At 41.8% G+C, this 25,811-nt stretch overlaps 1 long non-coding RNA gene across 1 annotated transcript in view; it reads right to left on the minus strand.

The window, feature by feature from the left end:
- LOC144079142 (uncharacterized) overlaps window positions 1-25,811 on the minus strand; it is a 90,472-nt gene that overhangs the window by 7,140 nt on the left and 57,521 nt on the right. The window contains exon 7 of the long non-coding RNA XR_013301436.1: window positions 9,966-10,099. This is a non-coding gene — a long non-coding RNA (uncharacterized LOC144079142). The remainder of the gene's footprint in view (window positions 1-9,965; window positions 10,100-25,811) is intronic.

The following is a 25,811-nucleotide window of genomic DNA, read 5'->3' on the forward strand; positions in this document are numbered from 1 at the left end:
GCCGGGCTAGCAAATGCGCCGCGAAGCGCGCGACACGTATAGCTACGTCGGTATTATTTAAAAACATTTTTTTAAACATGCACTGAGGTCAAGAGAAGCAGTAAATATGGAAATGTTAGCAAAAAAATGCAACAGGTGGCGCTAAAACACATCGTGGGGCAGTGTTAGGTCAGGTGTAGTTAGACTCCGAGCCTGCAGGGGGCGATCGTTCCCCGCGCACTTTCTTCACTCAAGAATGAAGCGGCGAGAAAGAGTTGGAAAAAAACAAGAGCAAAAAGAAGCACCGTATTTTCACGACTATATGGCGCATCGCATTTAAAGGCGCAGTGTCAGTAACGAGTGCTATTTCTGTATTTTACAAACACTTTTCCATTTTTACTCTTCTATTCCCCACCTTTCCCCATTTTTTTAACCAACAATAACGCCACAGAACGCCCCATAATGCAACCTCCAATCCACTAGGTGGCAGCAACAACCACAACAATACACAAAAGCAAACACCTTTCCATTTTTACTCTTCTATTTCCCACCTTTCCCATTTTTTTTAACCACCAATAACACCACAAAACGCCCCATAACGCAACCTCCAATCCACTAGGTGGCAGCAACAACCACAACGATACACAAAACCAAACACTTTTCCATTATTACTCTTCTATTCCCCACCTTTCCCCCATTTTTTAACCAACAATAACACCACAAAACGCCCCCTAAACGCAACCTCCAATCCACTAGGTAGCAGCAACAACCACAACAATACACAAAACCAAACACTTTTCCATTTTTACTCTTCTATTTCCCACCTTTCCCCCATTTTTTTACCAACAATAACGCCACAAAACGCCCCATAACGCAACCTCCAATCCACTAGGTGGCAGCACCAACCACAACAATACACAAACCCAAACACTTTTCCATTATTACTCTTCTATTCCCCACCTTTACCCCATTTTTCACCAACAATAACGCCACAAAACGCCCCATAACGCAACCTCCAATCCACTAGGTGGCAGCAACAACGCCAACGATACACAAAACCAAACATTTTTCCATTATTACTCTCCTATTTCCCACCTTTTCCATTTTTTAACCAACAATAACGCCACAAAACGCCCCATAACGCCCCATAACGCAACCTCCAATCCACTAGGTGGCAGCACCAACCACAACGATACACAAAACCAAACACTTTTCCATTATTACTCTTCCATTTCCCACCTTTCCCCAATTTTTTACCAACAATAACGCCACAAAACGCCCCATAACGCCAACGCCGATCACTTCCTGTCGCCGCCTCCCGCTATTTCGTATTCTTTCCACCCTTTCTTTCTCTCTTCTTCTTCTCTTTTGTCCACACACACACACACACACACACACATGCTCACATCAAAAAGAATTCCAATAAAGCGGAAATTAAAAGGAGGCGTCGATCGGGCCCAGAAAAAAAAAGAAAAAAGAAAAAGAAAGAGGCCCTCTAATCCCGCTATCTCTTAATAATTCAAAGTGGCTTTTATTTTGAGAATAAAAAGCGGGAATTAATCTGTCGCTTGTGAAGCCGTCCTCTCTTCTCGCCGGTTAAATAAATCCCCGCTCGTACATCGGAGGCCCGGCGCCGGCGCCGGCGTTGGCGCTTCTCCAAGCTAGCTGTCAATTCCCACTCCTCCCTAAGCCCCTCCCCCTTCGCCTTTTCTCCTCTTTTTTTTTTATCCCCCTTTTTCTCCTTCTTTTATTCCCCGTCTCCCGTCCGGGGAGAGGGACGGATGGACGGGGAGGGCCGGCGAGAGCCGCTATCTCCGCAACCCGACGGAGGAGAGCACTTAGCTCAAATGGGCGGCGTGAAACTTTGGCCACGTATTAGCGCGCCGTCTACGGGACAAAAGGCATTGTGGGAAACGCGGGGGCCTTTATACTCGTCCTTTAATGTCGGCGGGAGACGGCGGAGACCTTTTTTTCACCTGAAAAAAAGAAGAAAGTGGACTTTTTAAAGCCTCCGTGTTGGAAACGGGCCAGCCACGGACCGACGGTGGGGAAAAAAGGCGCTTTAAGGCCTTTTCTGGGGGTGAAAGGTCAACGGGATGATTGCGAAATGGGGGCGTGGCTGGAAACAGGGGGGTGGCTATCCATATTTGTTTTACATAGTTTGTGATTGCATATTTTCTAACTCTATAAAATGGCCTTTGTTTATTCACTCATTCATTTTCTGCAGTGTTTTATCCTTATGAGGGTCACGGGGGTGCTGGAGCCTATCCCAGTCGACAGGGGGGTTGAACAATCCATATTGTTTTTACAAGTTTGTAATTGCGCATTTTCTTACTCTATAAAATGTATTTTGTTCATTCAGTCATTCATTTTCTGCAGTGTTTTATCCTTACGAGGGTCGCGGGGGTGCTGGAGCCTATCCCAGTAAACAGGGGGGACACCCATCCATATTTTTTTTTTACAAGTTTGTGTTTGCGCGTTTTCTTACTCTAAAAATGTCCTTTGTTTATTCAGTCAATCATTTTCTGCAGTGTTTTATCCTTACAAGGGCCGCAGGGGTGCTGGAGCCTATCCCAGTTGACAGGGCGGGGAAACAAATCCATTTTTTTTTTACTAGTTTGATTTTGCGCGGTTTCTTACTATAAAAAATGTCCTTTGTTTATTCAGCAGCGCTTTATCCTCACAAGGGTCGCGGGGGTGCTGGAGCCTATCTCAGTCGAAGGGGGGACACCCATCCCTATTTTTATTTTTTTCCAAGTTTGTGTTTGCGCATTTTCTTACTCTATAAAATGTCCTTTGTTTATTCAGTCATTCATTTTTTACAGTGTTTTATCCTCACAAGGGTTGCGGGGGTGCTGGAGCCTATCCCAGTCAACCCTGAATTGGTAGGCAGGAGACAAATACCTAACCACTCATAGCTAGGGGAGTGTTAGCATACAGTTAGCCTAGCACGCATGTTTTGGGGATGTGTGAGGAAACCAGAGTACCCGGAGAAAACCCACGCAAGCCCGGGGAGAACATGCAAACTCCACACAGTAACGACCCAGCTGGGATCGAACCCTCGACCCCAGAACTGTGATGCAAATGATACAAAAAATAAACGTAAACATCATCACAGCAAAAATATACGTAAACATCAACATTAGCTTAAAAACCATTGGACAATAAGAAGCTAGCTTTTGCTATGGAAAATCCAAGTGACCTCATTTTAGTGCCATTTATTTGTGACTTTACGGTAATTGTGACGTACACTAAATAGTTTGTTCATTCGTCCTTCGGTTTATCTCTTTTTAGCGGTTAGCTCCAAAATAAGCAGTCCAAAAAAAACTCATGTTTGTCTTTGGGCAAACATGTCATCTTTGACGAAAGGGGGTCATAAATCTTAGGCCGCATCGGGAGGCGGGCCCAAAGGCTGATCCGGGATGGACGCCTCGCCTTCACGCTATTTACCAACACGGTCGACCTCCGCCTTGGGAGAATTCAAGGTCATTTTTTAGCGAGCTCGCACTCGGCTCGCGATTGAAAAATCCGGTCCTTTGTGATGTCACTAAGTCTTTTTGGATTTTCCACATTTGGCCAATCACAGGCTATTTTGCAACGTCAATTTTAAGAGGAAATCTGGTATATTACCACGTATTTCCACTTTTGACACATTTTTGCGAAAATAAAAACAGCCCTAATTAACGACCAAAAATGCACCAGGGGGCGAAGGTAAAAAATCTATTTTACACATTATCAAATGATGAAAAAATATATATTTATCAAGATTGGAAATTAAGAGGCGGATCCTAGGGGGGTCTTTTAAAAGAAGGTTTTTTTTTATAGATCTAAAACAATGTTTATTTGAGCTTTTTTAAATATATTTTTAGATTTTACAAAATGATTTTTGAACTAAAAACACAGAAAAAATGGATTAAAAAATGACAATTATTGATTTAAAAGGGGGAAAATCAGGAAATGTAATATACATCTATACTCTTCATTTTAATTTCATCCTAAAACAGAAAGTCGGCACTCATCATTGACTTTCCCGGGCCACACAAAATGATACGGCGGGCCAGATTTGGCCCCCGGGCCGCCACTTTGACACATGTGGTGTACCCTATCAACAGATTTATTTCATTTCATCGTGATAGCAATGTTAGTATTGGTCCATATATAAAGCGCACTGGATTATAAGGCGCCCTGTCTATTTTGGAGTAAATTTAAGACTCTTAAGTGCGCCTTATAGTCGTGAAAACACGGTACGCTGCAAAAGAAGGTGACGACTTGAGCCCTCCCACCCCCAGGCAAGTAAAAAGTCATTTTGGACGGCGTATTTTTATTTATACGCTTTCTCCGCTCTGTTTCTTCGTACGTACCGGTTTGGAGGACTGTCATTATAGCGGTCGTGGCGGGGGTTTGGGGGGCCGAGGGGGGGCACGCGGGGGTCCTAAAACCCATTTGCATTAGCATCAGTGTCTGACTCCAGGCGCTAAGGAATGATACTCTCCATTCAGAGAGCTATTATCACCGCGGACCCCCCTGGTCCACTTGGGTGGGAGGAGGGGGGGGTCGTCGGGGGGGGGGGGGGCAATGGTGGTCTCTCTCGTACCAGCGCAATTACAACACGGGCTCGTATCGTGGCCCGACATCTCCCGCCATGACGGCACGGGATGGGCATGTTCCCTTCGGGGTTGATTTTTTTGGGGGGGCGGGGCCAAAAAGGGGGGGGGGGCCCGCCATGTAATTGTCCTAGCTAACGTTCAATAGCCACCTTAAAGCGAGCGGGCAATCTACAAAGCGGGAGGAAAGACGCCCGGGGGCTACCGGGACCCTAATAGGAACTTCTCACTGGCTCTCTGGCGCTGGTGGAGATAAAAAAAATAAAAATATATATATATATGTGGGGGGAAAAATAAGGGAGAAAGTTCCTTTTATTTATGGCGAGCGGCTGTTTGGGATTGAGGCTATCAAAGCGCACCGCCGCTATTTATCCCGGGAAAAAGGATTGGTCGGACACAGGGCTGAGGGCTAAGAGGGGGGGGGGGGGGGGCTAAAGGAGCCTGCAAATTGACAGAAACACAAGGTCAAAGGCTTTATCTGTTTTTTCATTGGACGCCTTCTGGCGACTTCTTCTTCTTCTTCTTCTTTTTCTTCTTTTTCTACTTCTTCTGACACTCACCTGGAACTCTTGAGGAAGCTTCTGGTGTCAATAAAGCGGTCGTTTGCTCTCCGGGGAGTACGTTTAACGTCAACTTGATTTCAAGTGGGCCGGACCATTTTAGATATCATATTTAGATTCTTTTTTAATAATTGGATTAAATGAACTGGATTAAAAGCCGTGGATATTCCGTTTTTTATAGATCTAAAACAATGTTTATTTGAGCTTTTTTAAATATATTTTTAGATTTTACAAAATGATTTTTGAACTAAAAACACAGAAAAAAATGTATTAAAAAATACGATGATTGATTTGAAAGGGGGAAAATCAGGAAATTTAATATACGTCAATACAATCCTAAAACAAAAAGTCGGCACTCATGATTGTTGACTTTCTCGGGCCGCACAAAATGATGCGGCGGGCCAGATTTGGCCCCCGGGCCGCCACTTTGACACCTGTGATGTAGACCAACGGTGTCAAACCCGGGTTGGTTCGAGGGTCGTTTTAACGTCAACTTGATTTCATGTGGGCCGACCATTTTAGATATAATATTTAGATTTTTTTTTTTGTAAATGGATTAAAAGAAGTGGATTAAAAGCCCTGAATATTTAGTTTTTTATAGATTTAAAACAATGTTTATTTTAGCTATTTTTAAATATATTTTTAGATTTTACAAAATGATTTTTGAACTAAAAACACAGAAAAAATGGATTTAAAAAATGATAATGATTGATTTAAAAGAGGGAAAATCAGAACTGTAGTACCCATGGAAACCCACCATCTGGGATCGAACCCTCGACCCCAAAACTGTGAGGCCTATGCGCTAACCACTTTACCACCGGACATATTTTTTTTTAGTATATAAAAAAAACAATATATACAAACTACCCTAAATATTAGTTTTTAAAATAGATATTGCACTGTAAAAAGTGATGTTTTTAAAAAAGATATTGCACTGTAAAAAGTGATAGTTTTAAAATAGATATTGCACTGTAAAAAGTGATGTTTTTAAAATAGATATTGCACTGTAAAAAGTGATGTTTTTAAAATAGATATTGCACTGTAAAAAGTGATGTTTTTAAAATAGATATTACACTGTAAAAAGTGATAGTTTTAAAATAGATATTGCACTGTAAAAAGTGATGTTAGTGATTTAAAAAATATTTTTAATCAGCACACCCGCATTTATGACACTACGGGTAGATTTGGCTAAAAAGGAATTAGCATCGGGGAGGCGCAAAGTCATTGTCTCGCCGCCATAGGATCAGGAAGAGGAAGTAACAAGTGCAAAACGCCAACACGCTCATTTGGCCGCGCATTCCCGTTCTCCGACCCAAATCCCCCCCCCCCTGCGAGCCGGCCAGGAATCCCGCCGGATTCCAGAAGCAAATTGCTCGTGGCGACGCCGGTCCAATTGGACGGCGTCCCTCGCTCGTGTAATTCCCGCGCTGGCAACGACCGCGGACGCCTCAATCGGGTGGGTTCGCGGGGGGTTGGGGGGGCGCTTGAGTCGGGTAGGAGACCGAGCTCATTTGCATGTCCAAGTACGAGGGGAATTCCTCCCAGGGAGCGGCCGGGCTTTGATGTCGGCGTTCCCGCTCGGATTTACGGCCAGGAAATAGATGGTAATGGATCATTCGTCATCCGACCCGCCGTCACCTTCTAAACTGAGCTTCAAAGAGACCTTGGAGAACCTTCTCGGGATGGAGACGGGACGGACGCCGGGGACGGACGGACGCCGGGGACGGATGGCGGGGACCGCCAAACCACGTCGAGACTCGGAAGATGACGCAAAGGACCAAAGTCGATATCAAAAAGACGACGGGAAGTGATTTTCCAGCTCTGGGATGGATTGACGATCAGATCAAATGAAGATCAAGACCACCAGGTGGAGACCACCACCCTGGTTTGGTCAGGTTTTGTTGGGGTCCTTGACCCGACCTGACCTGACCTTCCAATTGGACGTTGACTTCCCCTGTCGTTTGAGTGGTTAACACGTGGGCCTCGCAGCTAGCTCTGGGGTCCTGGGTTCAAATCCCAGGTTGCTCCACCTGTGTGGAGTTTGCATGTTCTCCCCCGGGCCTGCGTGGAGTTTCTTCGGGTACTCCGGTTTCCTCCCACATTCCAAAAAACATGCATGCTAGGCTAATTTAGCACCCTAAATTGCTCCTAGCTGAGTGGTTAGCACGTTGGCCTCGCAGCTCTGGGGTCCTGGGTTCAAATCCCAGGTTGGTCCACCTGTGTGGAGTTTGCGTGATCTCCCCGGGCCTGCGTGGGTTTTCTCCGGGTAGTCTGGTTTCCTCCCACATTCCAAAAAACATGCATGCTAGGCTAATTTAGCACCCTAAAATGCCCCTAGCTAAGAGAGATTGGTTGTTTGTCTCTTTGTGCCTTGCCATTGGCTGGCAAACCAATTCGGGGTGTTCCTTCGCCTCAGCTGGGATAGGCTCCAGCACCCCCACCGCGACCCTAGTGATGCTAAAGTGGTTCAGAAAATGAACGAATGATTGTCATTTTTTAATCCATTTTTTCTGTGTTTTTAGTTCAAAAATCATTTTGTAAAATCTAAAAATATATTTAAAAAAAGCTAAAATAAACATTGTTTTAGATCTATAAAAAAACCTGAATATTCAGGGCTTTTAATTCAGTTCTTTTAATCAATTTATAAAAAAAATATCTACATATTATATCTAAAATGGTCCGGCCCACATAAAATCGAGTTGAAAAATCTTAAAATATATATAAAAAAGCTCAAATAAACATTGTTTTCGATCTATAAAAAAACGGAATATTCAGATCTTTTAATCCAGTTCATTTAATCCATTAATAAAAATAAAAAATCTAAATATTATATCTAAAATGATCCGGCCCACGTGAAATCAAGTTGATGTTAAAGCGGCCTGCGAACCACCCTTTCCCTACATCAAAACAAGCCCCTCCCCCTTTCCCAGCGCAGAAAAAAATACAACCAAACACCTGTTTAACCAACAAACATCGCACCCGTATAAATGACACACACAAACAAAACCCACCCAAACCCAACAAGTCATCCCCCCTTTGTCCGACCGTTAACTCTCCCCCCCCCCACTTTATCCTCGCCCGTGTCGCCCTCCCCTCTTTTTTTTCACCCCGTCTCAAGGCCGAGCGACCCGCCCTGGGACTAAGCCCCGCCCCCTCCGGCCCCCGGCAGGCGCCTGACCCTCCGTGGCACCTTTATCGCGCCGACTCGCTCACCGTGGGCTACTTAAGCGCTACGCTAACTGCGGGCGCCGCCAATGTGTGTGATTGCGCTCGGTGCGAGGATTAACACCGACACTCGATAAAGGGGTCAGAGGTCGGCGCTGATTATTTGTGTGTGAGACCGCCAGTGTGTGTGTGTATATCTCGTGTGTGTGTTGGGGGGGCGGAGCTTGGGTGCATGTCTGCAAGGTTGAGGTGAAATAGATGGATAAGGTTAGCGGAGTTATCAGACAGGAGCATCACAATCAAGCTGTCAGCTCAATGCCTTCCTTCCCTCTCTCGCTCTTTCTCTCGCTCGCCCGCTGCCATCTTTTTTTTTTTTTTTGATAAACACGGGAATGGGATTACAATGGGGAGTGGTCGCGGGGCAGCCCGCCGGTTGTGGAAGTTGTGCGTGGCGGCGTATCGTTTTTTTTTGCTAGGCGGGAATAAAAAGATAGCAATTGTGTCTATTTCAAGGGTGTCAGACCAAAAACATGAAATTCCTATTAAATTCACATTTTAATTTAAGAAAAAAAAAAACTTTAAATGGATTACCTGAAAAGGAATAGTTTCCCCAAAACTGAAATAAATTTAAAATATCTTGAGTTTGTAAATAGTAAAAAAAATGTAACACTATATTAATGTACAGCAAGATTATCCAATAACATAACATAAAAAAACATGAAATTCCTATTAAATTCACATTTTAATTTAAGAAAAAAAACAACTTAAAATGGATTATGTGAAAAGGAATAATTTCCCCAAAACTGAAATACATTTAAAATATCTTGAGTTTGTAAATAGTAAAAAAAATGTAATACTATATTAATGTACAGCAAGATTATCCAATAACATAACATAAAAAAACATGAAATTCCTATTATACTCACATTTTAATTAAAAAAAATCTTAAAATTGATAAATGAATAATTGATCAAAAACTGAAATAAATTTAAAATATCTTGAATGAGTTTGTAAATAGTAAAAAAAAAGTAATACTATATTAATCTACAGCAAGATTATCCAATAACATAACATAAAAAAACATTAAATTCCTATTAAATTCACATTTTAATTTAAGAAAAACAACAACTTAAAATGGATTATGTGAAAAGGAATAATTTCACCAAAACGGAAATAAATTTAAAATATTTTGAGTTTGTAAATAGTAAAAAAAATGTAATACTATATTAATGTACAGCAAGATTATCTAATAATATAAAAAACCATGAAATTCCTATTATACTCACATTTTAATTAAAAAATATCTTAAAATTGATAAATGAATAATTGATCAAAAACTGAAATAAATTCAAAATATCTTGAATGACTTTGTAAATAGCAAAAAAAAAAATGTAATACTATATTAATCTATACTATATACTCTTCATTTGAATTTGATCCTAAAGCAGAAAGTCGAACTTCACCCCTGAAGTGAGCCATATTTCAGATGTAAATCCATTTAAAAAAAAGATTAATAATCAAATTAAACGCTAAACAGTCTTCCTGTCTTGGCTTCTTTAGCCCCACCCTCTCCAAAACGACCAAACATAAGATATAGATATACATACAGCAAACGAAAGAAATATATAGAACAAATAGTATTCATTCATTTTCTTACCTTCGCAAAGGTCACATGGGGTGCTGGAGCCTATCACAGTCCACGATGAGGAGCAGGTGGGGGACACCTGATTGGGTCGGCAGCCAATCGCAGGGCACCATGAGATGAACAACCAGTCACGCTTGCACTCAAACCTGGGGAGAAATTAGCGTGCAATTAGACCAGCATGCATGTTATTGCAATGTGGAAGTACCCAGAGAAAACCCACACAGTTCGGGGAGAACATGCAAAAAAAAACACACGGGAAGGTCGGAACCCACCGGGGATTGAACCCTAGATCTCAGAACTGTGAGGCGGACGTGCCAACGAAAAACACCGAATTTTCCGCACTATAAGGCGCACTTTTAATGGAGTGAATCTCAAAAATTGTTTCATATATAAGGTGCACCGGACTTTAAGACGCAGTGGTGGTGGTAGCAGTAGTAGTAGTAGAAGTAGTCGTAGTAGTAGTCGTAGTAGTAGTAGTCGTAGTAGTAGTTGTTGTTGTAGTAGTAGTAGAAGTAGTAGTAGTAGTAGTAGTTGCTGTAGTGGTAGTTGTAGAGGTAGTTGTAGTAGTAGTAGTAGTAGTAGTAGTAGTTGTTGTAGTGGTAGTTGTAGTAATAGTAGTAGCAGCAGTAGTAGTAGCAGTAGTAGTAGTAGCAGTAGTAGCAGTAATAGTAGCAGTAGTAGCAGTAGTGGTTGTGGTGGTAGTGGTAGTAGTAGCAGTGGTAGTAGTGGTTAAGAGTTGTGTTGTCCATCCACTAGATGGAACTGCTACTACAACAACTACTACTTCTACTACTACAACAACTACTACTTCTACTACTACAACAACAACTACTACTACTACTCCTACTACTACTCCTACTTCTACTACTACTACTACAAGTAGTAGTTGTAGTAGCAGTAGTAGAAGTAGTAGTGTTTGTAGTAGTACAAGTAGTAGTAGTAGTAGAAGTAGTAGTAGCAGTAGTAGTAGTTGTTGTAGTAGTACAAGTAGTAGTAGTAGAAGTAGTAGTTGTAGTAGCAGTAGTAGTAGTAGTTGTTGTAGTAGTACAAGTAGTAGTAGTAGTACAAGTAGTAGTAGTAGTACAAGTAGTAGTAGTAGTTGTTGTTGTTGTTGTTGTTGTAGAAGTAGTAGCAGTAGTAGTAGTAGTTGTTGTTGTAGTAGTAGTAGTTGTTGTTGTAGTAGTAGTTGTAGTAGTAGCAGGAGCAGCAGTATTAATAGGGGATTGTGTTATACATTCAATAAAATAATCTGTATTAGTAGTAGTAGTAGTAGTAGTGGGTTGTGTTATAGATCCACTAGATGGGAAGGAAATATCATACAATAATTAATCCAACATCCATATATAAGACACAATGAGAAAATATTGCCCCTTTTACTGTGGAGAACACGGCAATAATCCGAAATATTAGCTCCAGAAACGATAGTACCACTACTAGTCGTCGGATTACCTCAAAACAACGTTAAACAGACAAAGCGCAATGGCCATTCCTGGACGCTTTGAAAAACGCCGTCCAGCCGACAGCGTAAAAGAATCTACGTGGACTCAACTTGTCAAGTCTTCACGCTTTTTTTGTCCGACAACATTTTTTGCAGTCAGTCATCCCGTCCCGCCTCGTCCCGCACGCCGCCGCCGCCGCCGCCGCCACTCGTTTGGCTCCGGGAACCTTTGGCGGTGGTTGGTATCTGCACGCCGTCTCTCCAGGCCACGGTGTCAGCCGTCATTTATCTCTGACACCCAAGCTGTCTGGAGTGTGTGGGTGTGTGTGCGGGTATGTTAGTGTGTACATGTGTGTAAGTGTGTGTGTGTGTGTGTCCCAAGGACGAGGCTGGAAGAAGGATGTTTTCCCCAACATGGCGGACAGGTGAGCGCCCCCCGTTGATGGATGGCGCCAATGCGGGTGGCGGGATGTTAACATAAAACCCGCATTTAAATATGTGACTTATCAACACTTTGCAGTTCATCAAGAGGGAGAACTTGATTTATTTGCTCCTTTATCACGGTGGAGTAATTAGACGTTAATAGCAAAACATTTGCGGGCCGCGGGGGTGATTGATGGGACGTTCGTTGCACCTCTCGGAAGTGGACGGATTTTTCGGGGAGGGATTTCAAGTGGTGTGGATGGTTAGCGTAGCGTAGCGGAGGGGCTAGGCAATTGTTTAACTTGGGTAGTGGGGGAATAGGGAATTGTTTGGGTAATATTCAATTCAATTCAATTCAATTCAATTTATTTGGCAAAAAAAAAGCACTAGGCTAAGGGCCATGTAACAAGACACAAGAAATGTGCAACAAACGCGGTGTAGTCACTGGTTCACGGCCAAAAAGTCATCCAGAGCCCGCTTGAACTGGGCGACCGTCGGCTTCTCGACCACACCCTGCGGAAGCCGGTTCCAAGGACCGGCGATGCGCACTGAAAAAGCCGCCTTCCGCCGATTCAACCGGAACCCGCGAGGGTACAGCTTCCACGGATGACCCCTCAGACCACGATCAGGTGCGGGCGTGAAGAAGAGGTCGCGGGGCACGCTGTAGATGCCGTGGAGGATGTTGTAGGCCAGTATTAGGTCCCCTCGCAGACGCCTAGCCTCAAGGGTCGGCAGGTTGAGTCGCTGGCATCTTTCCTCGTAGGACAATAGCCTGAGGCCGCGGACCATCCTCGTTGCAAGCCTCTGGACCCGCTCCAGATGCTGGATGTCCTTGGCGAGGTACGGTGATGCGGCTTGGATCCCATACTCGAGAATGGGCCTCACCAGGGAAACATACAACGGAAGGAAGATGTCTGCTGTGATGACGGCAAAGGACCGGAACATTAGGAACAGAACTCCGCGAGCTTTGTTGGCTGCTTGGATGCATTGGGCCGTTGGTTTGAACGTGTCGTCGACAATGATGCCCAGATCTTTGCACCGTTGAGTTCGTTCCAGTTCCAGGCGTCCCGGTTCAAAGTCAAGAGGTGAATCAGGAGGAGCCCCAATAGCCAGATGACTGCATTTCGTGATATTGAGCCGCAGGTCCCACAGGTTCGACCAACTCCACACATGATGAAGGCACCTACGCAGGTCCTCGTAGTCGCTTCGGGGAGCAACGAGCTTCACATCATCGGCGAAGAGGAGAACCCGCTGGGAGATGTGCTCTGGCAGGTCGTTTACAAACACCACGAACAGCAGTGGTCCAAGAACGGAGCCTTGGGGGACACCGCTGGGGGCGTTGTGAGTCTCTGAAAGTATGCCATTGACTTGTACTTGAAAGGTGCGGCCAGCCAAAAACGCATCAATCCACCTCACGACCGCTGGGTGAATCGCATACGCTTCCAACTTGCGGAGTAGCAAGCGATGGTTGACCGAGTCAAACGCCTTGGCGAAGTCCAGGAAGACCAGGTCGGCAATTTGTCGATCGTCCATTAATTGAGTGACCCATTCCTCCATCATCAGCAAGTTGGTGAGGCAGGATCTGTTGGACACGAATCCATGCTGACTATCGGAGATCGCCGCTGTGATCTGGAGATGGGCCATCATGGACGTTTTGATAATTGATTCTAACATTTTGCAGATTACTGAAGTGAGGGAGACCGGTCGGTAATTCAACGGGTCCTCTCGGTCTCCTTTCTTGTAGATAGGGCAGATGACGGCCCGTCTCCAGTCTTCGGGGACTTCACCTGATTGCAAGGACAGTGTGAAGAGATATGCGAGGGGAAGTGCTATGGTCGGAGCGAGTGCCTGGAGGACCCTCGGGTGAATACCATCCGGACCATGGCTTTTAGTGGCGTCCAGACACATCAAGGCTCGGTAGACTTCAGGAGGTGTAATGGCAACTGCAGGCATTGGGGGAACATCCCGAGCAAATGGGGGTGCTGGTCGCCCATCATCGGCTTTGTAAATGCCTGCGAACACCCTAGCAAAAAGAGAGCTTTGCCCCTCTGCATCCGTGACACCGACTCCATCAGCATCCCTGAGTTTAACCACTTGATTGTGCAGACGTTTGTTGGCTTGAACATGGGCGAAGAAGCGCTTGGGGTTTGCACGAGATGACTGCGCCAACCTCAGCTCATACTTGCTCCGCTCTTGCCTTTCAGTGAACACTGCCCTATTTCGTTGCTGCTTATAGACCTCATATGCAGCTGCCGTGCCTCGTTCCTGGAATTCGCGCCAAGCAACGTCTCTGAGAGTCCGTTCCCGCTTCACCTTTTGCGTCGCCCAGGGTTTGTGCTTCTGGTGCCGTGGCATCGACAATGGTACTGAGCGCTCAGTCACCCGGAGTATGGATTGTTTGAACAATGCCCACAGCTCGCCGACTGAAGTGATCTCCATGAAGGAAGCCCAGTCAACAGCCTCGGAAGCCTCCTCCAGTTCAGGTTTTATGTGGGAGGTGTTGGTTTTTGTTGGGAATAGGGTTGGTTCAAGACCAGGTTTTGGAGGATGTGGTCTGGGGTTGGGATTGATTCGTAAAGGACTCGGTCTTGGTTTGGAGTTTTGAAAGTCTTGGTGTTAACTTGGTCTTCGGTATGTTCTGGTTTTGGTGGATTATTTTGATTGGGGAATTGGTCTGGGGTTTTATGGACTTGGTCTTCAGGGATTTTAGGTTTTAGGTTTTTGAGCAAGGCTTGGTCTTTTCTTGTTTGTGGTCGGGACTTTTCAAAATTTGGATTTTTAAGAGGGTTGGGCAGATTTGGGGGGTTTGTGGTGGTCTTGGTCTTATTTCAGAAGGAAACTTGGGCTCGTTCAGGTCTTGGTTCTAACAGATTTCTGGTTTGGAAAGAGTCTTGGTCTTGGAATTTGTCTCAGTCTCAGTTTGGAGTCGCAAAAGCTTTGATCCTGACTTGGTCTTTACTGGTTTCTGCTTTTGATGAGGTCTAGGATATTCCTTGTGTACTTGGTCTCAGGTTTTGATCTGGACTTTTGAAGGATTTGATCTTAGTCCTAAATTATTTCCGGTTTTAAATCAGATTTGGGGGTTTTCAGCAAGTCTAGGTCTTATTTCAGAACGAGACTTGGGCTTGTTCAGGTCTTGGTTCTAACAGATTTCTGGTTTGGAAAGAGTCTTGGTCTTGGAATTTGTCTCAGTCTCAGTTTGGAGTCGCAAAAGCTTTGATCCTGACTTGGTCTTTACTGGTTTCTGCTTTTGATGAGGTCTAGGATATTCCTTGTGTACTTGGTCGCAAGTTTTGATCTGGACTTTTGAAGGATTTGATCTTAGTCCTAAATTATTTCCGGTTTTAAATCTGATTTGGGCTGGGCTTGTTTCCCTATTTGTCTCGAGGTCTGTGCTGGTTTTTACTGATTTCTGGTTTTTCGTCTTTCAAAAGGAACCTTGGTCTTGTTCAGGTCTTCATCAAGTCTTGATTTTAATTTTGACTGGGTTCTCGTTTGGATTGGAAGTTTTTGTCTTCTTACAATAGTTGTCTTGGTCTCAGTTCTGGTCTGGGCTCTTGATGGTTTTGATCATGGTCTCAATTCTTTCAGGTTTTAGGCAGAAGGTCAAGTCTTGATCTTGGACTTGTGTCTTGGTCTTCATCAGTCTTGAGATAAACTCTCCAAAGTCTCGGGCTTGACTTGATCTCTGTCGGTTTTTCGCCGATCCGGTCCGGTCTTGAGTACTGCAACGTGCTAGTCGGGTCTAGGACTGGTCGATCACGACTCCAAAGATCGCCAAAAACATTGGTCGATCCTGTAATCATGTTTTCAACCAACATCTAGCATCCAGGGAAGGATTCTTTGGCTCCGCCTTTGACTCCGCCTCCACTCAGGTCAGTCTTGGTGTCTTTGGTTCCTTTCAGTGATAGAATAGAAGCTATCCAAGTCGTCTTTTTAACAATAGAAGTCTTTCGAAACCACCACGACACGTCAACTCATGAATATTCCATTGGTGGTGGTCTTGGCGTCCACAAAGACCAATCGAACGAGTTCAAGTAGACGCGGCGTCCCTCTTTTGTGCCGGCGAACAATGGCGGCCGCAGCTCGGGGAGTTGCCGCCACGCCCGACGTTATTTCCCACACTTCCACCGACCGGCGTGCCCTCTGGGAAGGGGAACCGCCGCCGCCGTCAGTCAGCCGGGTCCCTACGCGGGTTTCGGGGAGGTCAGAGGTCACGCCAGTCAAACAAGACACAACAGAGGGGACGGTGTCGGACGATTGTTTGGGGAAATGTTAAGGTCGCTTTTATCTGGAGGAGGGGGGAAAAATAGGAAATGGAAATGTGGCTTTTCAAAAGAAAAGTCAACTATTTGGTGGAGGAGGTGGATCAAGATGTCCATCCAGGAATTAGCCTGATACAGGAATACCGCAACAGTGAGCGGGGCGTTGAATTTTTTCAGTGTTTTTTTTTCTGTTAGTCAGTGCGAAGGGCGGAGCTTGTTTGCCAATGCGAGAGGAGTATAGGGATACAGAAGTACCTGGAGAAAACCCACACAGTTCGGGGAGAACATGCAAAAAAACACGCGGGAAGGTCGGAACCCACCGGGGATTGAACCCTGGATCTCAGAACTGTGAGGCGGATGTGCCACTGAAAAATACCGGATTTTCCGCACTATGAGGCGCACTTTTAATGAAGTGAATCTCAAAAATTGTTTCATGTATAAGGTGAACCAGACTTTAAGACGCGTTAATTGCAGTAGTAGCAGTGGTAGTAGTAGTAGAAGTAGTAGTTGTCGTAGTAGTAATAGTGGTGGTACTTGTAGTAGTAGTAATAGTAATAATAGTAGTAGTAGTAGGTAGTAGAAGTAGTAGTAGTAGTAGTTGTAGTAGAAGTAGTAGTAGTAGTAATAGTAGTAGTAATAGTAGTAATAGTAGTAGTAGGTAGTAGTAGAAGTAGTAGTAGAAGTAGTAGTAGTCGTAGTAGTCGTAGTAGTCGTAGTAGTCGTAGTAGTAGTAGTAGTAATAGTAGTAGTAATAGTAGTAGAAGTAGTAGTAGTAGTAATAGTAGTAGTAGTAGTGGGTAATAGTAGAAGTAGTAGTAGTAGTAGTAGTAGTAGTTGTTGTAGTAGTTGTAATAGTAGTAGTAGGTAGTAGTAGAAGTAGTAGTAGTAGTAGTTCTTGTAGTAGTAATAGTAGGTAGTAGTAGAAGTAGTAGTAGGTAGTAGTAGAAGTAGTAGTAGGTAGTAGTAGAAGTAGTAGTAGTAGTAGTTCTTGTAGTAGTAATAGTAGGTAGTAGTAGAAGTAGTAGTAGGTAGTAGTTGTTGTAGTAGTTGTAGTAGTAGTAGTAGTTGTTGTTGTAGTAGTAGCAGCAGCAGTAGTACTAGGGATTGTGTTATATAATTTCACAAAATCTGTATTAGTAGTAGTAGTAGTACTTGTTCGCTAATACAAGAGGAGTATATACTACTTTTGGTTGGCAAGTGGTGGTGCGTTATCCTATTGTGAGGACATTTGTGTGCATCATTTTGGGAATATTTCGAAGGGAAGACAAAAGCAAACAACCCTCGATAGCTTGCATCTGAAAGTCAGGGTGGAGGCGGGGCCAATACAGCCCTATCAAAATTTCAAACTAAATTAGAATTAAGTTCAGTGTAAGGTTAGATTCAACTTATTTTTGAGTGTTTCTGCATCGTAATCCACGTTCATTTAAATTAGTTGATGTTATGTTACGAGCGCATTGCCGTGCTAAAACTCAACTCCCGCCTCTAAACCTCTCGGCCAATCATCTTAAAGCCTGGCTATTACAACCAACAAAATCGCCATCACAACATTGTCTAAAACTGTGCTACGTCTCCCTTATTAAATGCATAAACCTTTCCATCTTCAGAACCGTTTTATCCTCACTAGGGTCCCCGGGGGGGTGCCGGAGCCCAGCTTTACCAGACGACACCCTGAATTGGTGGTCAGCCAATCGCAGGGCACGATGAGACAAACAACCAATCACTCAAAGGGGCAATTTAGAGTGTCCAATTAATTTGTTTTAGTTGTTTTGATTTGAGATACGAGTAACTTGACATAAGAGCTAATCAACGGTCTGTAAATAAATGCGACAACAAACACAAACACCCCCAAAAATTCCGGCGTGCATTAAATATTTGTCATCCGAGGACTGGCTCGATCAAAAGAATGAATGGTCGCCTTCAATAAACGATAGTTCCAGCGCTAATCCCTCCATTTTGGGTCATTTTGCCCCAAATAAAATAGGAGGAGGAGTCAGAAAAAAAGACACGTTTGAGGAGAAAGAGGCCACAGAGGGATGGCGAGCAAATATTTACTGAGGGGAATTAGTCGAGGATGATTGTGCGGGTGTGCGTGGCGTGGCGTGGCGTGGCGTGGCGTAGCGGGTTGCATTTCAAGGCCCGAGTGGCTCAAGTGGAGCTCCCCCCGGGGGCAGGCCTAATTATCACAGGGCCGGGGCCATTCAAATGCTTAACTAACCTCCTTTCTGGAGAAAGGCGCGCGGATAAGTCGCAGCTAGCGGCTACGTGCGGGGAATAACCCCCTTTGACTAATACCCTCTTTGATTCTCTCTCTCTCTCTCTTTTTTTCTCCCTCTTTTTCTCCCTCGCTCGCCCCGCGGGTCGTCGGACTTTTTGGCTGTCGTTGACGACGATGGGCGTCCAATTTTGTAGCCTAATTTTTGACCTTAGCCTTTTCAGTGGTGAGTACGGAGGTCTATTTACAGGTTAGCATTAGCTTAGCACGTAGGTAGTTAGTCAGGCTAAAGGGAAATTGATATTAAAAATTATTATGAAATAATCACAGCAACATACATAATTAGTAGTAATTGAATTGATGTGTTTAAAAAAAAGATTAAATTAATTATTTTTTTATTTAATTTTTATATATCTTTTATTGATTTTTATTAAATTGTTTTGATTTGTAATTGTTTTTTATTTATTTCTCTTGGAATTATGTAAATATTTTACTTATTAAATTTGCATTTCTTTATTTTTTTAATTATATGATTTTTACTTATTAAATTAGCATTTGCTCATTTTTCAAAATTTCATAAATGTTTTAGTTATTAAATTTGCATTTCTTACAGTTATTATTATTATGATTTATAATTTTTTTTAATCTATTTCCCTTGGAATTACGTAAATATTTTACTTATTAAATTTGCATTTTTTTATTTTTTTTATTATATAATTTTTACTTATTAAATTAGCATTTGGTCATTTTTCAAAATTTTATAAATGTTTTACTTATTAAATTTGCATTTTGTAAGTTATTATTATTATGATTTATAATTGTTTTTTTATCTATTTCCCTTGGAATTACGTAAATATTTTACTTATTAAATTTGGATTTCTTATTTTTTTAATTATATAATTTTTAACTTATTAAATTAGCATTTGCTCATTTTTCAACATTTTATACATGTTTTACTTTGCATTTCCTTAATTTTTATTTTTTTTATTTCATTAATTGTGGGTCACAGTTAAAGTAGATTGGACATTAAAATTAAACCAAAATAGGATTGGTCTCCAGTCAAAGGTTTAGGCAAACGACAGTTTGATCTGCGGTCAATAACAGCAAATTTAGGCGGAGATAGGATTGGTCTCCAGTCAATCGCTACACGGACAAGTCATGGCCAAGGTTAATATGACAAACAATTGACTGGTCGCCGGTTAATTGCTGGGATGAGGCAAACAAAAGTTTGGTCTGTGGCCAATAACAGTAAATCTAGACCAAAATAGGATTGGTCTCCAGTCAATCCCAACACACACAAGTCATAATTTGAGCATCCAAGGGTAATAGGACAAACAATTGACTGGTCGTCGGTTACATGCAGGGTTTGGGCAAACAACAGTATGGTCTGCAGTCAAAAACAGTAAATTTAGACAGAGATAGGATTGGTCTCCAGTCAATCGCTATACACAGACAAGTCATGGTCACGGTTAATATGACAAACAGTTGACTGGTCGCCGGTTAATTGCAGGGTTAAGGCAAACGACACTATAGTCTGAGGTCAATAACAGTAAATTTAGACGGAGATAGGATTGGTCTCCAGTCTATTGCTACACACAGACAAGTCATGATCAAGGTCAATAGGACAAAAAATGACTGGTCGCCGGTTACTTTTAGAGTTTAGGCAAACAACAGTTTGGTTTACAGTCAATTTAGATGGAGATAGGATTGGTCTCTAGTCAATCCCTACACACAAAGAAGTTTTGTTAAGCAGAACATCTCGCTTTTGATTGGTCGTCATCACGGGCCCGTTGTGTTTGAGTGGGCGTCGACGTGGTAACTTTGGAAGATGGAGCGTCCGCTTCGACCGCTGACATGTGACGCCACCAAAACAAGACAAACGATGGGACGCTGATGAAAAGGACTGGTTTGTTCATTGACACGATGGATGAATCGCACTAGATAAATATCTTCTGTTCCCTCCCCGGCGACCGATTCTTTCACTTAGGAGTCGTTTGTCTGAGTCCAAAATGGCGGACCAAATACAGGACGCCAATTGGCGGCGACCACTCAATAAACGCTTGTGCGCAAAGGATGACCAATCCAGCTAAAGTCGGAAATCAAACAAACAGAGTTGTTTTAACATGTAAAATAGGATTAACTGGTGACCAGTCATTATTGACCAGTCCAAAGTTTTCTACAATTACAACGGGAATGACTGGAGACCAATCAAGGGTTGAATTTACATGTAAAATAGGATTGACTGGCGACCAGTCGTTATTGGACAGTCCAAAGTTTCCTACAATTACAATGGGAATGACTGGAGACCAATCAAGAGTTGATTTTTGGACATTTTGTTTAGTTTTAATACCACTCTAAAGCTATTTTTTCAGTTTTTATTTTCATGATATTTAAATGAGTGCTACAATTGGCTAGAAACTGCCATTTTCTGACGTTTATTTTGTATTGTTTATTTGTTTTGGTCTATTTCCTGTTCAACGCATAGGAAAATCTTGTTGTTTAGTTTTAATACACTCTTAAGCTATTTTTTTCAGTTTTTATTTTCATAATATTTAAATAAGCGCCCAAAAATTGGCTAGAAACGGCCATTTTCTGAAGTTTATCATTTTATTTTCTTGTTTCGGGCTACTTCCTGTTAATTTTTGGACATTTCCATGCATTGTAAAATCTGTTTATAAGGCCTTAATACCTGTTTTTTTTCAGTTTTATTCTCCTAATATTTAAATAAGCGTGCTACAAATGCCTACAACAGCCGTTTTCTGAAGTTTATTATTTTATTTTAATGTTTTAGGCTACTTCCTGTTGATTTTTTGACATTTCAACGCATAGAAAAATCTGTTTATACGGCCCTAATACCACTCTAAACCTGTTTTTTTAGTTTTATTCTCCTAATATTTAAACAAGCGTGTTACAAATGCCTACAACAGCCATTTTCTGAAGTTTATTATTTTATTTTATTGTTTTGGGCTACTTCCTGTTGATTTTTGAACATTTCAACACAAGAAAATCTGTTTATACGGCCTTAATACACCTCTAAACCTGTTTTTTTTCCAGTTTTATTCTCCTAATATTCAAATAGCGTGCAACAAATGCCTACAACAGCCATTTTCTGAAGTTTATCATTTTATTTTATTGTTTCGGGCTACTTCCTGTTGATTTTTGGACATTTCAACGCATAGAAAAATCTGTTTATACGGCCTTAATACCACTCTAAACCTGTTTATTCTCCTAATATTTAAATAAGCGCTCTACAAATGGCTACAACAGCCATTTTCTAAAGCTTTTTTTTTTTCAATTCGTAGCGACCACTCCATTGTTTGTCTCTTTGTGCCAGGGGGGAGTGTCTAGGGACCAGTCCACTGTTTATCAGCGTGTCTAGAAGTCCAGTGGGATTTGCCATGAAAACCTTCAAGGCCCCAAAGTGTTTTATTTGTGTCAAAAGCGCCGTCCATAAATTCCGCCGGGGATGAATTGACGGAGCGGTCGCGGTCGCGAGCGGTCGCGTGGCATTCAAGGCCTCAAATGCGCAACTAATCGGCGTGAAACGACAAACATCCGTTATTGTTTTTGACCGCGGCGTCCGCGGGGAACGCCTAGCGTGACCTCCGCCGTCTCCTTTTTTTTTTGTTCTACAAAGCCGCCGATGGCTCGATAGCGAACGGCGCCTCCAGGTGGCGACCTCTCGCGATTAAAAGAAAAGAAGAAAAGAAGAAAAAGAAGAGAAAAGAATAGAAGAAAGCCTCGGGCGGCTACGCAGAAGAAACAAAGATGTTATAAGCTAGCTTAGCCGCTATCGCGCGTTTGCACTGCGTCTCCCTCGACGACGGCAGGCGACGCTTGACGTTTTTTTTTTTTTTTTTATTTATGGAAGGTTTTCTGTGCCAATAAAAAAGGAAAAACAACGTTAAAAGGATTATTCGGGGAGGACAATTTGCTACGCAAGCTAATTCACGCGGATTGAGTTAGCATTTTGGCATTTTTTGCTGAGTTGGGAGGCCAAACAAAAATGGAAATATTTGAATGGAAAAAATACATCTTGCGGAAAAAAAATGACTATATTTAATAAGTTCCAATTCGTTTGAAGCGAACTGCCAGCCCTCCCTGTTCAAATGGTTTGGACGTCTGTAGCCGTCAGTTGCGGCTAATATGTTGATATTATTTGTTAAGGATTGGGTTTTATTTCTATATGTGAAAAAATACCATAAAATATTATCATTATAAATTACAAAATGTATTTAAAAAAAAAAAATTAAAATAATTAAAAAGATAAAAAGAGTAAATTTAAAAAAAATAAGTCCAGCGTTTTATTTAAAATTATTCATTTTTATTTTAAATGATGTGATTTTTTTAAATGTAGGATTTGCCCATTTTTGTTGTACTTCTGAATATCTAGGTAGATATTAATATACTTTTTTTTCGCACTGACTATTTTTATGTTCTTATGTGTTCATCTAATAGTTTTAATTTATAATTTCAAAAAAATTAATTACATAATTTTATATAATATTTAAAATGTTAATTTAAAAAATGAAGTCCACCTTTTTATTTAAAATGGCTAATTTTTATTAAAAACATTTTTTTCATTTTTAAAAATATTATTTTAATTAAATTTTGCCATTTTTGTTATATTTCTAAATAATAGCTATAAATTAAGAAACATTTTTTTCATATTGACTATTTTAATGTACTTATGTATTCCTATAACAGTTTAAATCTATAAATGTGTATAAATATACATTTTAAATATAAATTTGAAAACCAAAGTCCACCTTTTAATTTAAAACGGCTCATTTTAATTTTTTTAAAATGTATTATATTTTTTTAATGAAGGATTTTGCCATTTTTGTGATATTTTTCAATAATAGCTATATGTTAAAACACATTTTTTTCATATTGACTATTTTATTGTACTTATGTACTCCTATAAGTTTAAATGTATATTTTAAAAATATATATTTTAAATGTAAATTTAAAAAACTAAGTCCACCTTTTTATTAAAAATTTGTATTTGTCAAAAAAAATCTATTTAATTTTTTTAATTAAAAATTTTTCCATTTTGGTGATATTTCTCAATAATAGCTATATATTAATACACATTTTTTTGTCAAAATGACTATTTTTATGGATTTTAATGTAAAAATATATATTAAATATAAATAAAAATTTAAATTCCACTTTTTTATTTAAAATACTTTATTTAAAATTATTTTATGATTACAAAAAAATCCCCCATTTTTAGTTGTATTTCTCAATATGAATGAATATACCTTTTTTGTACTTTAGTGCATGTTAAATATAAATTGAGGCATCAAAGGGCTAATGGTGGAAATAATTGCGACCATTCCTTCCCAACGAGCGCCGATAATTGGATCCGTTTAGTATTCCGCCAAGAGTTTGAACCGGCGACCCATCATCTCTCCGCCACAAGAGATGAGATATCTTGTTTTTTCAGCTTCCCCCAACGCGCACTCGCCATTAAGTGGCCGTCCATTATGCCACCGCGCCGCCACCGCCACCGCCGCCGCTCGCCATCCCGTTCCAATCGTCCCCGCCGGGTCGCCCGGCGTGGCTCGCCCGCCCGCCGTCGGCGAATCACTTTGCCGCTCACAAAAGGCTGAATGGACGCCGCCCGCTTTGTCATTTAAAGTGCATGAAAGGGGCCAGAAATTGATTTGGATTGTCCATCTTCATATCTAATAAAGCTCGGAGGAGCTGCCTTTCTTCCCCACGTGAATGGTCGCTGAATGCTTTTCGGCGGGACGTGCAGAGCGGGGGCGAAGGCCACTGGATTTTTTTTTTTTTCTTCATCAGATTCCATATTTTCGTTCCAATATTGGGATGATGGGGGGCAAAATAGGAGCGCTTTTTTTGGACGTAATTATGACGTGAATATTAATCAATCGTATTGTTCGATAATTGAGGTCACTTTGTTTTGGTGGTCGATATCGATATATATCTCGTTGTTTTTAAAAGAAGATGTATTTTATAAGCAATATGGAAAATGAATGGATGTTATAACGCCTCGCAGTTCTGGGGTCGAGGGTTCGATCCCAGGTCGGCATGTTCCCGCCGGGCCTGGGTGGGTTTGCTCCGGGTACTCCGGTTTCCTCCCACACCCCAAAAACCTAGAAGCTAGGCTAATTGTATGTTAGTTAGGCTATTTGTATAGTTAGTTAGGCTAATTGTATGCTAACTTGTTCCGAGCTATGAGTGACTGGTTGAAAACATGCTAGCTAGGCTAATTGTATGGTAGCTGGGCTAATTGTATGGTAGCTAGGCTAATTGTATGCTAGCTAGGCTAATTGTATGGTAGCTATGCTAAATGTATGAAAGCTAGGCTGATTGTATACTAGCTAGGCTAATTGTATGCTCGTTAGGCTAATTGTATGCTAACTTGTTCCGAGCTATGAGTGACTGGTTGAACACATGGTAGCTAGGCTAATTGTATGCTAGCTAGGCTAATTGTATGCTAGCTAAGCTAATTGTATGCTAGCTAGGCTAATTGTATGCTAACTTGTTCTGAGCTATGAGTGACTGGTTGAAAACATGCTAGCTAGGCTAATTGTAAGGTAGCGAGGCTAATTAAATGCTAGCTAGGCTAATTGTATGGTAGCTAGGCTAATTATATGGTAGCTAGGCTAATTGTATGCTAGCTAGGCTAATTCTATGCTAGCTAGGCTAATTCTATGCTAGCTAGGCTAATTGTATGCTAGCTAGGCTAATTGTATTCTAGCTAGGCTAATTGTATGGTAGTTAGGCTAATTGTATGCTAACTTGTTCTGAGCTATGAGTGACTGGTTGAAAACATGCAAGCTAGGCTAATTGTATGCTAACTGGTTCCTAGCTATAAGTCACTGGTTGTTTGTCTCCATGTGCCTTCCATGTTTTTGGGGATGTGGGATGAAACTGGAGTACCCAGAGAAAACCCAGGGAGACCATGCCGGCTCCACACAGGAGGACTCACTTGGGCTCGAACCCGGGACCCCAAAACCGCCAGGCCGACGACATAACCACTTCATCACCCGTGTTCAAAACAAAACCTATAAAGAAAACATGTCCATATTGTCAATAACGAACAATATTGACTCATATTAACGTACTTTTTAACCCAAAAAGTCAACGTTAGCGCTAGCACGTAGCCGCAAAAAACATTCCAACGCACCACAACTTTTCCCACGTACAAACCACACGAAATAACCGAAATAAAAACATCGCCCCGGTGAAAAATGAAACGGTTCCCGCTCGATTATTAATACAAACATTATGCCGACAGTTCGCTTATTTAAAGGGGGGGTTGCCGACAGGGCGCCAGGAGGCTCCGCCCCCCCAACCACCAAAAAAAAACAACAACAACACGTAAACAAAAATTTATTTTCACGCGAACGTGATTAATTATCGCGCGAGTAATCCGCCCGTGCTCGTAAAGACTTTTCGGGCGAGATTAGGCGCTTCAAAGTGACAAGCGTGATAGATGGCGACGTTCCGCGAGCGCTAGATTAAAAGGTCGCCGGGAAAAAAAA

This window comes from Stigmatopora argus, chromosome 8 (assembly GCF_051989625.1).
Source record: "Stigmatopora argus isolate UIUO_Sarg chromosome 8, RoL_Sarg_1.0, whole genome shotgun sequence".
NCBI lineage: Eukaryota > Metazoa > Chordata > Actinopteri > Syngnathiformes > Syngnathidae > Stigmatopora > Stigmatopora argus.